We start from the raw sequence: 13,469 nt of genomic DNA on the forward strand, positions 1-13,469 counted from the left end.
AGTAAAATTTGCTTGATTACTTCTGTTGTTTCTTGAATTGCATGCTTAATTAACAATTAAAATTCTTGTTAATATTGAAGGAATTCAAGTTTATGAATTTTACTCAAAGTACAACTTTAGCTACATTCTATAACCTTGGGAGAGAGTGGTAGAATATGAATTCAGAAGGCAACATGACAGATTATGTAGGAAATTTCGGCTTTTATTGGAGTGAAATACTGAGCCACTGGAGAGTTGTAGGCAGAGAAGTATTATAATTTAACTTAAAGGATCAATTAAATTGCAAAGTTAAATGCCACAGAAGTACAAAGAAGTCTAAGGAAATTAACATACAATTTAGTCTTCCCTATCTGTAGGTAATGAACTCTGTGATTTAACAGAAACATGTTTTAGTCTCTATAATTGCAATAACCAAAATCTATTAAGCATTTAAGTAAATATTAGTTATTACATTTCCATCTGGTCCATGTGTCTTAGACTCATAATGTCTAGACTACTGAATCTTACATAATGAATACCTGTTTGATAAAAAAGGAAATAAGGAAGGGAGGAAGGGAAAGATCAAGGGTGGCAGGTGGGGAAGGAGAAAAGGAGAGGACAGGAAAATCATTTAGTATACCTACTTCTATAAATAGGGAAATACTTATACTGTTTAGGACAAATAATTAAACTAACACATCTACTAATTAATCTCTTAACATATATAGTATGAAAAGCCTATACTTTAAAAACAAAGAACTGAAAAATCTTTTCTTAAAACTTCTCTTAAAAAATTATTAAGTGCGTAGTGTCTGTTCTTATCTGTAAAATATTTACTTGCCCTTTGTCAGTAAGTAATATGGATTTAAAAATAGTAGTATTTGTAACCCCCCACCCCTCACATACATACAGAGAAAGACAAATTGCTGTGAAAAACTAAGATGATGCAAAAAGATGAGCAGAGAGCTGAGTTTCCTGAGTTTTTATTCAATGCAGAACAAAAAATAAAACGCTAATTTTCACATTTGGGCTTGGTTTTATTATGAGTATTTAATTTAATTAATTAATTAATTAATTTTTTTAAAAAACATCACCAATGGGTTTTATTTGTTACCATGAAAAGTCTGAATTTTAAACAGACCCTTGTGCTGGGGACTCACATCCATCAGCTCATTCAACTTTAGCATCAATTTTTATATTGATGATGTTTAATTAAAGGATTTAGTATACAGATGGACCCTCACTTACAATGGTTTGACTTACGATTTTTCGACTCTATTGCGGTGCAAACGTGATATGCATTCAGTAGAAACCCTATTTTGAATTTTGATCTTTTCCTGGGCCAACAACATTCAGCACAGTACTCTCTCCTGCTGCTGAACAGTGGTAACAAGCCTCAGCTAGAGGCAGTTCCCAGTAAGCCACGTGGTCACAAGGACAAACAACTGATACTCTACAATGTCTTGCGTTGCCAGTGGTTTTTGGATATTGTTTGTGTTTTTCCACCCCCACGATGCCTACAAAACTCCCATCTCTGTCTTCTGACTCTGGTGAGAAGAAGAAGGCAATTACTCTTGAGATGAAACAGATAATTGCCCAACTGTAGTCTAACGTAAGTGTGCTGAGTATGTTTAAGGTAGGATAGATCGAGCTATGACATTTGGAAGGTTGGGTGTATTAAACGCATTTCCAGCTTACAATGAGTTTATCGGGATATAACCCCATTGTTAGCTGAGGAGGATCTGTGCATTAAAGAGAGCTATTTTATGCATTCACAAAGTGAAATGCGATCAGCTTCTCTATCACTGTATTTAATAGCTCAAGATATCATTGGGGAATGGACAGGCGTGGTAAATTTGCTCTCCCCTTATGAAGCAAACCTACTTCTAGCCCAAGGAGTTTCTAAGTCTTCATGATCTAAAACCACCAAAAAGAGAACAGAGATATCTGAACTGAGGTTATGGGAAGAAAATATTTTTGTGCAAATCCCCATTTATCCTTTTGCAGTGGGTTGCATACTAAATGTATCCCATGCACATGTCCAAGTTTTCATTTCCTAATACAAAATTCCTCCCAGAGCCTCAACACCTGGCTGTATTTTCTTAGCTTTTTCCTATCACTACTAGATAAGGATCTAGCAGTAACAAGTCATCTGACAGTTTTGCAATGAACATGGGAGGCACAATTGGATACACATTACTCTGCCACCACGGCATTATCATCCTTGCAATTCTAACCATAAATTTCTCCTTTCATGGATTAAGTAGGCAGTTATGAAAAATGCCTGGGCCACAGCTTTATTTTTGATTTCTTTTCCCCCCATGTATAAGACTGACTTGATTAGTAAGTCTCAGGCAGGCACCATATAATTTACAGTTATCATAAAATGCACATTTGCAAGAGAATATAAATTACTGAATTTTCTGTGGACTAGAGTGATGTTATCTTTCCCATTTCCTTAAATTCAAATACCCTCAGCCAAATTTATACTGATTATACCCTGGTTTAACCAGCTGCACTTCTGATGATCCATATACATCCCTGAATTTTCATTCTGGATCCCAAAGAATAACATTCATTGGTCTCTGACATGGAGTCATTTTTTAAAATTTTTATAAATATAGATTGAATAAAAAACTTGTCACTTACTTCTCTAAAGGGTAATTCAAATCATCTTTCTTTTCTTCCATAATGAGAATTCTCACTGGGGACATCACAGAGGGTCAATGTGTGAGAATTAATTGGCTGCTGTCTTTATGATGCAGGATGGGTAGCAGTGTCCTCAGAACCAAAAAGACCTTGAAAACTGAACAACTCAGAAAGACCTACGTACTTATCACGATTGGCTTTCTCCATGAGAAGAAACATACAGTAAATTATAAGTGATATCTAAGATAAGATTCAAACAACAAGAAAGATGCTAAGGATAAAAATGCTTGCCAAGCACGGGTTTAGGCATGGTGTTATTTGACACCACCAAGGCCCTGGGCTATGGAGTTAAGGAACTTGGCCTCTGTGACTGCAAGAGACTCAAAGTTCTCCCAGGAGATAAGCCCTCTATTGTCAAGAAAGTAACTCCCAAAAAGGAAAGCCCTTTGAGGAAGGGACCTGGTCTGTCTTGTTCACTGTCAGAATGCATTAGTATACCCAGCGTTTTAAAACACAGGTTTCCAAATATTAAATTATCATTTTTGACTAGTCCATATAGCTACTGTTGTGCATCTCCAAATGGTTTCCTGCCACCCCAGCCCCTTCTTGGTCCTGAGGCTTCAGAGTTCCATCACCTGGCAGAGGCAGAAAACCTGGTGGAGAACCTCCAGGCTACTGCTCTACCACCACCAGTGTCACTTCTGACAAACGACACTGGCTGTTAAGTATTCTAGAAATCACCCTGCACCCACTGCTCTGAATATCTCCAGTGCACGTAGCAGTGTCTGCCACATCATAGCTGCTCAGTAAATTTTCTGAGTAAATTAATGAATAAATGACCTGTGTACTAGGTTGGTGCAAAAATAATTGCGGTTTTCCCAATTATTTTTAGCTTTTTAAACTGTAATTACTTTTGCACCAACCTAATACTTTCCTTATTTTGTATTTTTTACTTACGTTTTCTCAGAAACACTACCTATTTGCCAATTCAATACAACAAATACTAAATATCTGCATTGGTATCATCCACATTTCCAATGCCATTCATCAAGAAAAACCCTGACGGAGCACCTACTATGTGGCAAAAATCCTTCTAGGCCTTAGGGGGACCCTCCAAGAGCCTGAGTGAGCTGGAGATATGTTTGGACTTTTTCCCAAAAGCACAGACCCCATAAATAATTCACAAATTGGAGAGAAAAGGAGATGTCAAAGTGTTTAAATGACTCATAACTGTGCTACTATTCTTTAGGCTCAACTTGACTTTTTTTTGTCTTTGGTCATAGTGTCTAAAATTTATTTTTATGACCAGCTAAAGACATAAAGTTAGGCACAACCATATGACAGGTTGCATAATCTCAAGGAGACTTGTAGGCAGACACACAGAATCCAAACCCAAAACAACTCATTACCTGCCCACTATGTGCCAAGCACTGTGCTGAGCCGTATACACACGGCTTTTCATTTAGTGTCCAGAACCATCCCATATGCAAATCCTAGTTTTTGCCCTCATTTCACAGATGTCATAGCTAAGTTGTTGGGAGGCTAAGTAATTTGTCCAAAGGTACACAATGATAAGTGGCAAGGACAAAATATAATGTCTTTCTGCCTCTAGAGTTCAGGTGGCAAGCACTGCACCATCTACCTTCTAAAAATGTGAATCTAGTACACTTCGCTTCTCTGAGGCTACATTTTTATGCTGTGATATCCAATATTTAAGCTAGAGCAGTCCTTGCACTGTTTTGGGCCACTTTAATTTTTCTTCCCAGCTTATGAACTGGTACAAGTTGCTATGGCAACTCTCTCTAGCCTTTTCCTTCCATTCATCATGCTCTTCTCTCTGACTCCCTCATCCAGTCTGGTATAACTCCCAGGAGTCACTGAGCCCACCCGGACAAGACGGGCTACGGTCTGCCTGGCCACATGTCCAGTGGACATGGATTTCCTTATCTCAGCACCTTGCTCCTTCCCCTAGTCTCCCGACGTCCTTGACTGCTGGTCTGCTGCCTATCTATTGTGTCCATATACTGACACTACCTCTGGAGCTTGACACATAATCTGTTCTTTCTGTGTATCTGAAAACAATCTCTTCCTCAACTTCCCTGAAAGACACAGATTTGCCTCTCTTTTTTAACTCTGAACTTTCACAGACAGAGTTCAGAGAGGACTGAGATATTCTCTTTGACTTTCCAACATCCAAGATACATTAAGACTTTTTGTTCTTTGTACCACAATCAATTATAAGCCAACATGGGACTATGTACCATGTATCTTTGTATCCTTCAGAGTACGTAGTCCATCCTTTTGCACATAGTAAATACATAAAGAGTTAAAAAATGAATAGGTAATTGGCTGGCGGATGACGAGACGAAACAAGAGCTGCTGTCGCGCATAGGTGAAGTAGAATCCAATTTAAGAGATGCCACTTTCATTTCTTTCCTTCTGTACAGAGTGTCTAAGAAATATTTGTTCACTGAAATTACCAGCATTACTTTGAGTCACTTATCTGATTCATAATGTTGTCAATGCATCAGCTACAATATATAAGATATGTTCTGTATATCAGCCACTAACCCTGGTACTCTTTATAATTTTTAATTAAATAGGCTCAAAAATATGGAAGGGAAAGGTTAGTATCCCATTTTACAGTTGTGCAAAGGTAGGGTAGGCAGCTTCAGAGGTTAAGCAACTATGAATGATCTCATAGGAAATAAGAGGGAGAGATGGAGTTGATTTGATCAAATGTCACTTTAATTCCCAATCCGGGACTTCACTCTTGCTACTATACCACACTGCCTCGTTATTGACGGAGTCTTATAAAAATATTTGTCTTAAAATTTGCAGGTGTTTTCAGGAGATGGATAACTAGCACATTGTCTTTAATCTAGTACCACAGACTAGTGGGCAAAGGCATCAAGATGTCTCTTAGGAAAAAATGACCTTGCTTAACTAGAATGCAGGACAGGTAAATGGTAAATTTTGACAGGAGAAAAGGAAATTTAAGAAGATTCAAATAGACATCTTCCTAGATGAACAGGGCAAGGATTCTGTAGTTCAGGGCACTATATGACAAAGGTTAAGATGAGGACGCTAAACAACCAGGAGAGACATAGAACTAGAAGCCAAAAGAAGGAACTAACAGGATAATAGGGTGGGGGAGGAGGGATGGGTGCTGAAACAGGCTGTCTTACTTCACAAGGGAAAAGGGGCAGTTCCCCAGTTCTACCTGTTTTCCCATCTCTGGCTCTGAGGATAGAGATGGTGTTGTTACTACAAAAGACTAACGGGTAGCAGAGGATAAGCAAGTTTAGAAGAGATTCCACAGAGGTGGAACTACCTTGGATTCTTGAAAGAATGATTGAGAAATAATCTATCTCACCTAAAAAAGATATGCGTTTAAAGGGGGAGTGGGTGAGAGGGTTAATGTGAATTGTGGTCTTCTCTTTCTACCTAACAACAGTGTGAGTGACTAGTCTTGTGTTTCTTGGGTCTGCCTCGTGTTCCGTGGTGCAGGCAGTCATGGAAACAATTCAGAAACCTCTTTCCCAATTCTTCCCTCTGCTATTCTGCCAGGAGATGTGACACACTGACCATTAGTCACATCTACCCTATGGCCATAGTTTCTAAACATTTGTGGCTCTCAGTAACACCACAACCCAACACATACATACATGTGATACATAAATACAATGAAAACAAATATTTTGTGAAACAGTACTTTTTTCCCTACCCGTGATGCACTCTGTTTTTCATTATTATCTATTATAATTGAGTTTATTTCATTTTTTAAAAATGCTAGCAGCAACCAACTAAATTGATTTCAGGGCCCATTAATGGGTTACAACCAGTGCCTTGGGACATTAAGGGCTTGCATCTAAATGCTAATATTACAAGAAGCATTGTCCCTATAAGTCATTATCATCCGCTAACACCTTGTTGTGCATCAGCTCATTATTCATGTAACAAATGTGTTTTGAGCACCTGCTCCATGCAGGGCTTTTATGCTGGAAGCCAAGAAAGAGACAAACATGAAGAAGCACCCATCCTGACCTTCAGACCTCATATCAAGATCCTTAGCTGCAAGCAACAGGAGTCCCTTCTGGCTGCTATAATATATAGGAGCTATGTATTATATACAGTGGACAGTTATAAGTATAACTATATAGAGAGTTTATAGTTATATCAGATAGATAGATAGATGATAGATGATAGATAGATCACAGACAATAGATAGATGATAGATGATAGATGATGATAGATGATAGATAGATAGATAGATAGATAGATAGATAGATAGATAGATAGATGATAGATAGGCTTTCTCAGGACTACCAGGAGGGAGAGAGAACCAAGTAGAGAGGTGCACATCCAGAGCCACAATCAGTCACACCCAGCAGCAGTCCACAGCTGCCCTGCTGGCACTTCGAGCTGTACTGTATACGGCTGGGCACCCCAAGCCAGCCCTGGACCCCAGTCACTATCACTGACCAGCACTGCCATTACTGCCCTGGGAAAGTCCACACAGCAGCTGCAGTGCCACTCCCCCGTCCTCGATAGAGTCTCCTGTCACTGCTTCTCTGAAGCACCAGCTCTTGAATAGACATCTGCAGGGACTGTATCTGACAACCTGAACTCGGGCCATGTGCCATTGCATGGTGACTTAGAGCTTAGACTCTGGAGTCAAAGTCCTTGGATTCAAATCTTGTCTATGCCAATTACTTGCTGTGTGACCATAAGCAAGTTACTTTCTCTCTCTGTGCTTCTGTTTCCTCAAATGCATCAACTTGGTAATAGTGGTACCCTCTTCAAAGGGTTGTTTGAGGATTAAAGGAGTTACTACTTGTTAAGTGCTTACAAGTAATGTCTATTACTATGTGGAGTTAATAAAGGGACCATCGGGAGTGTTCGTGTTTTATCATGGGAGATGGGGTTAGCATCCAATCTAGATCCAAAAGATGGGAAAATTTCCAAACCACATGATGGGCAGTCAGAAAAGAAAATACCAATGTTCATTATAAAAGCGCATGGAGTCTTTAAAAAAAATGAGTTGAATGATTTGATTCCTGCTCTTAGAGGTCAGGGCTCCAAGGGAATGAAACCCAGAATGGAAAACACAGCAGAGAATTGACAAAAGGTCTGGAGTTTTGGGGGTCCTAGACTGTGGAAGCCTGACCAGAAATCTCTATGAGGAAAGCTCCAGGAGAAAGGCAGAGAGACACAGAGGGGTGAATGCCAGGGGCTTGCTTCCTTGGCAATTGTGCTATGGGTTGTTCCTATTCCTCCCCACTTTGACATCATATGGCATTCTAGAGCAGTCGTCTTCAAATATTTTTGCACATACATCCCCTAAAAGAATTTTGCAAACTATCTTCATCCAACAGATTTTTAAGTTTTTGTCTAGAATTTTTACCATAAATTTAAATAGTTAAAATGGTCAAAAGGTCGCTCCCTTATGAGCTGTGAAGTCTCAAATTGTCCCTTTGGTACTTTGATGGTTAAGTCCTGAGCAAGGCATCAGAATCAAATTTAGGATGAGTGAAGTGGGAAAAAGGAAATCATACAGGGGGAGATGGTAAAAGAATGTCCACAGACCACAGGCACATTCTTGAGTGGCCAATTTAGGACAGAATACAGTTAGAAGTTAAAGAATGGAAGTCTATTCCTTAAAATAATCCCAACTTACATACTCACTGGAAAATCTTTATGTACCCCCTGGGGTATGTGTGTCCCAGTTTGAAAACAAAACTATTATAGAGCATATCTAACTTGGTACTCTTTATGTCATTGTATGCATACTTTTCATTAAGATATATATATATATATATAATAATTACATATGTTTTCTATCTAGAGTTTGAGCCAATCAAGGTCAATATGATAGAGTAGGTAACACTGTTCTCTCCTCCACAACAAAAGGAAAAGGATCATTTAGCAAATGGTGCTAATAGTTTTAGATTACACATTTATTTCTACTGGCTTTGTTAGTAGCTTTACTCTTAGGGGGGCCTACAATGCCTTAAGTTTCAGATTAATATTGGCAAAATATTGCATTTAATTGTGAAATTATATGAATATTTTGTAAAGAGCTATGCTACTTAAATATATAATCCAAAAAGAGGAAACATGAAGATATTTTGCCAAATAAGGCAAATTCCTTAACTAAGAAATTTGGCCAAAGTGTTTTAAACAGGCCAGTGGGTTGGGGAGTCACTGAGCCAGAGTTTCATGCATGCCCATGCACAGCCCCTGGGCCTCGGAAGCCAACACCTCGGTAAATCACCTCTGCAGCGGACTGGCCTCCAGGTAAGGCCTTTTCCTTACACAAGCTCTAAGGAGCTTGTGCTGGCTACAAACATTTTAACTAGATTTCCAAATTATTGTCAAGTTGACTTTAAAAAGATATCTTCCTTTCTTTCTCTGAACATGTGCAGGACTGGCACAGCATTCCATAGGAAATGAGAAATCTGCACAGCGACCTTTACACATCTTCAGGGCAGGCAAAATCCTTAAGGAATTAATTCTCTGTACTGGAACTCCTATGTTACTCAATTTGTCAAGGCAATTCCTGTCTGACAAATACTATTTTCCACTCCCAATCATTCACTTGGCCCCTGCACGATAGGAAACTGAAGCCTGCAGATAGACTCACAGCTAAATGAGTGAGTGAATGAGTGAGTGAATGAATGAATGAATAAAAACCTATTTAAGTGCAAAGCACCTAACTAAATTCCTTTGGACTAAGCAAGTTTAGCTTTCTTCCAAAATTCGGCAGATTATTTTTGCTTTTCCCCCCCGCCCCTCTATTCCCCTGAATTTGTCTTCAGGCAATTATCCAGCAATTGTAAAAATGCCAGGAAATGCCTAAAACAATAGTGAAACCCAGACATGACAAAGTACCAGGGAGATATACTTTGGGTGAACAATGCTGAGGTCACTCTGCATAGCTCTGCAGGTCTCAAGAGCATAAAGAGGCAATGAGACATACGGCCCTCGATCGCCTGCCTTATGCAGGCTCTGATTTACTGTAGCAAGAGCATGGAGCAGAGGGTGTGAGACAGAGGGGAAATAAAATGTAAGACAACCAGTTCAACACCAGGCCATTTAATACACAGCTCAAGATTTGTGTTTAAATGTTAGGCTCCCATTAGGACAAATGACAAATTTCAGTCTATCTGCTATTAACACCACATAAGAAGAAATGCAGCCCCCTTCTTCTCACCCTAGGTGTTATCATGGTTCCTATGTAAGTGGTGAATTTAGTTTAATCTCTAAACTCTGTCTTCCACCACCACCAAATATTGTTAAAGATGTATTCTCAAATTACATTTTCTCAAATTTTTTTACATCTTTTAACCCGAATGAGTTTTATGGCAGAAGCTACTGAGGGGCCCCCAAGACTGAATCTTCTGCTTGAAGTGTAAACTTTTATGTTCTACAAAAGGGGGGACATTGCCTGGTACACATGGCACAGTGACTGGAAGACCATTATGGAAGTAGGCCAAGGACCACAGCTAGTTGTGTACTGTCAACCCAGTATCCATTTCTCTCTCTTCCCTGTAAAGGAAACTCTAATTTGTTTCAGCGTCTACCTCAGGACAGGTGTCCTTTCCCTTGCTCAGGAATACACCTTGACCTATGGAAGTCATTCATGGCAGCCCCACTCCTCTTGCCTGTGATTAGCTTAGTCTTGAATATGTGACGCAGCTCTGATAAGGGAGTCAAGACGGGAAACCACTGAGGGTTCCCAGGAAAGGGCTCCTTACTCAAAGCTCATGTCACAAGGAAGACACAATCCATTTGTCCTGTTGGATATTGTTGTGACTGGGCATGGTACTTGAACAGTCATTTTGCATCTATGTTAGGAGCTAACTTGAGCACAAAGCCAAGGTACCAATCGCGCAGAACAGAAGATGGAAAGAACTCAGATCCTTGATGATGGCATTGAGATGCTGAACTAATTAATCCAGATACTGCCCGACCTGGCCCCTTCTTCTCCTATCATTATTTAAACCTGTGGTGGCTTTAAAATATGTTAACAATTCTTTGATTCTCTTTCTTATAACTGGTGATGCCTAAATATCCTCCCTTGAGTGTGAGCTGGACTTAGTGACTCACTTCTCAAAGAGAATAATGCAGAAGAGACAGTATACAATTTCAGAGACTAAGTCTTGAAAGAGGATGGTGTCTTCTTCACTCACTTGCTTGGATCACTCGTGGTGGGTGAAGCTAGCTGTCAGGTCATGAGGACATTCACACAGCCGAAAGAGAGGCACACCTGGTGAGGAGCTGAGGTCACAGACATGCAGGCCACAGGCCATACTGGAAGCAGACCTTCACCTTTGTCAGGGCTTAAGAATACTGCAGCCCACATCCTGACCGCAATGTCATGAGCGACTCAGCCCTACCATTCAAGCTAAACCACTCCTGAATTCCTGACTTGTAGAAACTATGCAGTGGTGATATATATTTATTGTTAACCTACTATGTGTTGGTGAATTTGTTATTCAACAGTAGATAGACACACTTTCTAAGATTTGGTTCTCTATCCTTTTCATGCGGAGGTATATTATTTGATAAAATGTTCTAAAAAAAAACTGCTTCCTAAAACCAAAAGAATGGCAGGGTCCTCCATGGGTCCTCTGGTTCATTTTCCTCCTTCTTTAGAAGACTGTATAATGTTATCTGAGACAAATACATGTCTTTCTCATAAGGCCTTCTGAAAAAGGAGATAATAGTTGTTCTGGGGCTTTATTTTCACAACCAACTGCTGAAATCTTTCTGGTTATGATTAAACCAATTGCATCGCACTGTCTTCTTAGAATCAAATAGTGTTTCCCAAAGGTTCTTACAGGAAAAGTATCCTGAACAATATTAACAGATATCTACCCAAAAAGGTCAGGGGGAGGTAGAAATTAAAATATAGAGAGAACATATTAAAGACTTTGGAGAAATCTTTCTGAAAAGAAATTTAATTTTTATTTAACCCAGAATTTCTCAAATTTGGGGTGACTCCATGCTCCTTGCCCCCAATAAAACTTCCTATAAGCATTTCTTGGGACATAAATGTTATTCAGAACAGAGGGAAACATGAGTGTGGAGGAGAAAGAGCTCATCACAATACACTGAATGAATATATTAGCATGAATGATCAAAATAATTCAACACTATACTCAAAATAACATAGCCATCCTACAGAGACACCGAAGCATCATTCTCTGAGTAATTCCAAGTATCTAAGTTTAGGCTTAGAGATGCCCAAATTGTAGCAAAATAGGATCCACGCACATTTATTCAAGAAGATTAGCACTTTTCTCCAAATCCAAACTTTCAGATTTGTTTCTTCTTTCCTACCAAACAACAAAAATTTCCCCCTCCTTTTAAAATGTTTATTTTAATATTTTGGGAGAGCATTTCCTCTCAAATATTTGGTATAGGGAAAAAGCTTTTAATACAGATTTCTGAAATACTGCTCTCTGGTGTATGAGATCCCACATTACCATGCCCATGCCAGCCAGAAGGTCAAATTATTTACCAACCGTGCAGCCAGGACTGCCAGGGAAGCCAAGCCCTGTTGACTGGCAGTGCCAGTCCCAGATTTTATCCTTCTGCTAAGCCCCAAAGCCAAGTAAGCTAAGCCTCACACTCCTGAGTGAGTAGGAAGATCATTCGCATCAGTTGATTAGGACTTGCCGTAACCAGACAAGGTCCCGTAAGGTAAACGCTGCTGGCCTGGGGCTGGGCCAATTCTGACATGCCCAGAATACCTCTGCCTTCTCTTTAGTATTATAACTTAGAAGGAATTTCACTGCCTCTTAAAATCAAACCACCAACCCTTTATGACTTCAGCAGAAGTGGGATCTATGGAAACAAAAATATGCAAGTGGGTATACGAGGAGCCCCAGTTCCCCCCCCCCCCCCCCAATGGCTCTCTAGCTTTGATTACTAATGCTGTCACCCTGCCACCACCCAGGAAGGGAGACTGCTTTTTCAACTCTGGTTCAAGTGAGGACACAAATGTGCTTTCTTGGTTCCCTTAGTACAAATGAGATATGCTGTCATTTAAGAATTTTGTATCTAAAAAAGGGATCCCCAAAAAGAAAAGAGAGCAATTATGGAGCAATCGTTGAGTGGTCAGATTTCAAAAGGACAGAATTCTGATGGTATAACAAGACACTTGGCCCTCCCTAATGGCTGGTAAATCTGTTTGGACGCCTTCCTGGCTCCTTCTGTTAGTTAACCCATTAACTGCATAACTATAATCCTTTACTGAGAATATTACCACGTGGGTCAAGAACTGAATTCTCCCCACAATCCATCAGCCCCCAATTGTTCGATTTCCTTTTTTCCCCCCTAACATGAGAGAGATCTCATCTATAGCTTTCCTAACATCTCATTTCCTAAAATCACAAATCCATGAAGGTTATTGCTCAGTCCCAGAATTTCTAAGAAATTGAGGGTACTTACACCATTCTTTTGTGCTTTGCTTAAGGGAAAGATGGACAATACATGGTAGACTTTGCTCATAAAGCTACTAGTCTAGATGCTAGTGAGGACTTAAATGATCTCAGAAACCAGAGAGGGTCCATTGAGTGGAGCCACAATGACCTGCAAAGACCGAGGCTGCCTCCGCCTGTTTCCCCCCTGGAGCCAGACCTGAGCAGCTCAGAGACTTCTCCACTCTCACAAGGAAGAAGCTGTGGCTGCAGATCCGTGTGAGGAACCAGCCCACGTCGCCTACTGCTTTAAGCAATGACTTGCTCAGCATCTGTTATGTGAGGCCCAACAGACATTTATCCCAGGTGGAAAGTTCTGCCAGCACAGGTGGCTGAGCAACCTGGAGATAA

At 39.9% G+C, this 13,469-nt stretch overlaps 1 long non-coding RNA gene across 2 annotated transcripts in view; it reads right to left on the reverse strand.

Annotated features, from left to right (window-relative positions):
* LOC141570676 (uncharacterized) overlaps positions 1-13,469 on the reverse strand; it is a 202,951-nt gene that overhangs the window by 15,020 nt on the left and 174,462 nt on the right. The gene's annotated exons all lie outside the window — the stretch shown is intronic.

The sequence above is a fragment of the Rhinolophus sinicus genome, chromosome 3 (genome assembly GCF_057876585.1).
Source record: "Rhinolophus sinicus isolate RSI-liver-muscle chromosome 3, RSI-T2T, whole genome shotgun sequence".
NCBI classification, from domain to species: Eukaryota; Metazoa; Chordata; class Mammalia; order Chiroptera; family Rhinolophidae; genus Rhinolophus; species Rhinolophus sinicus.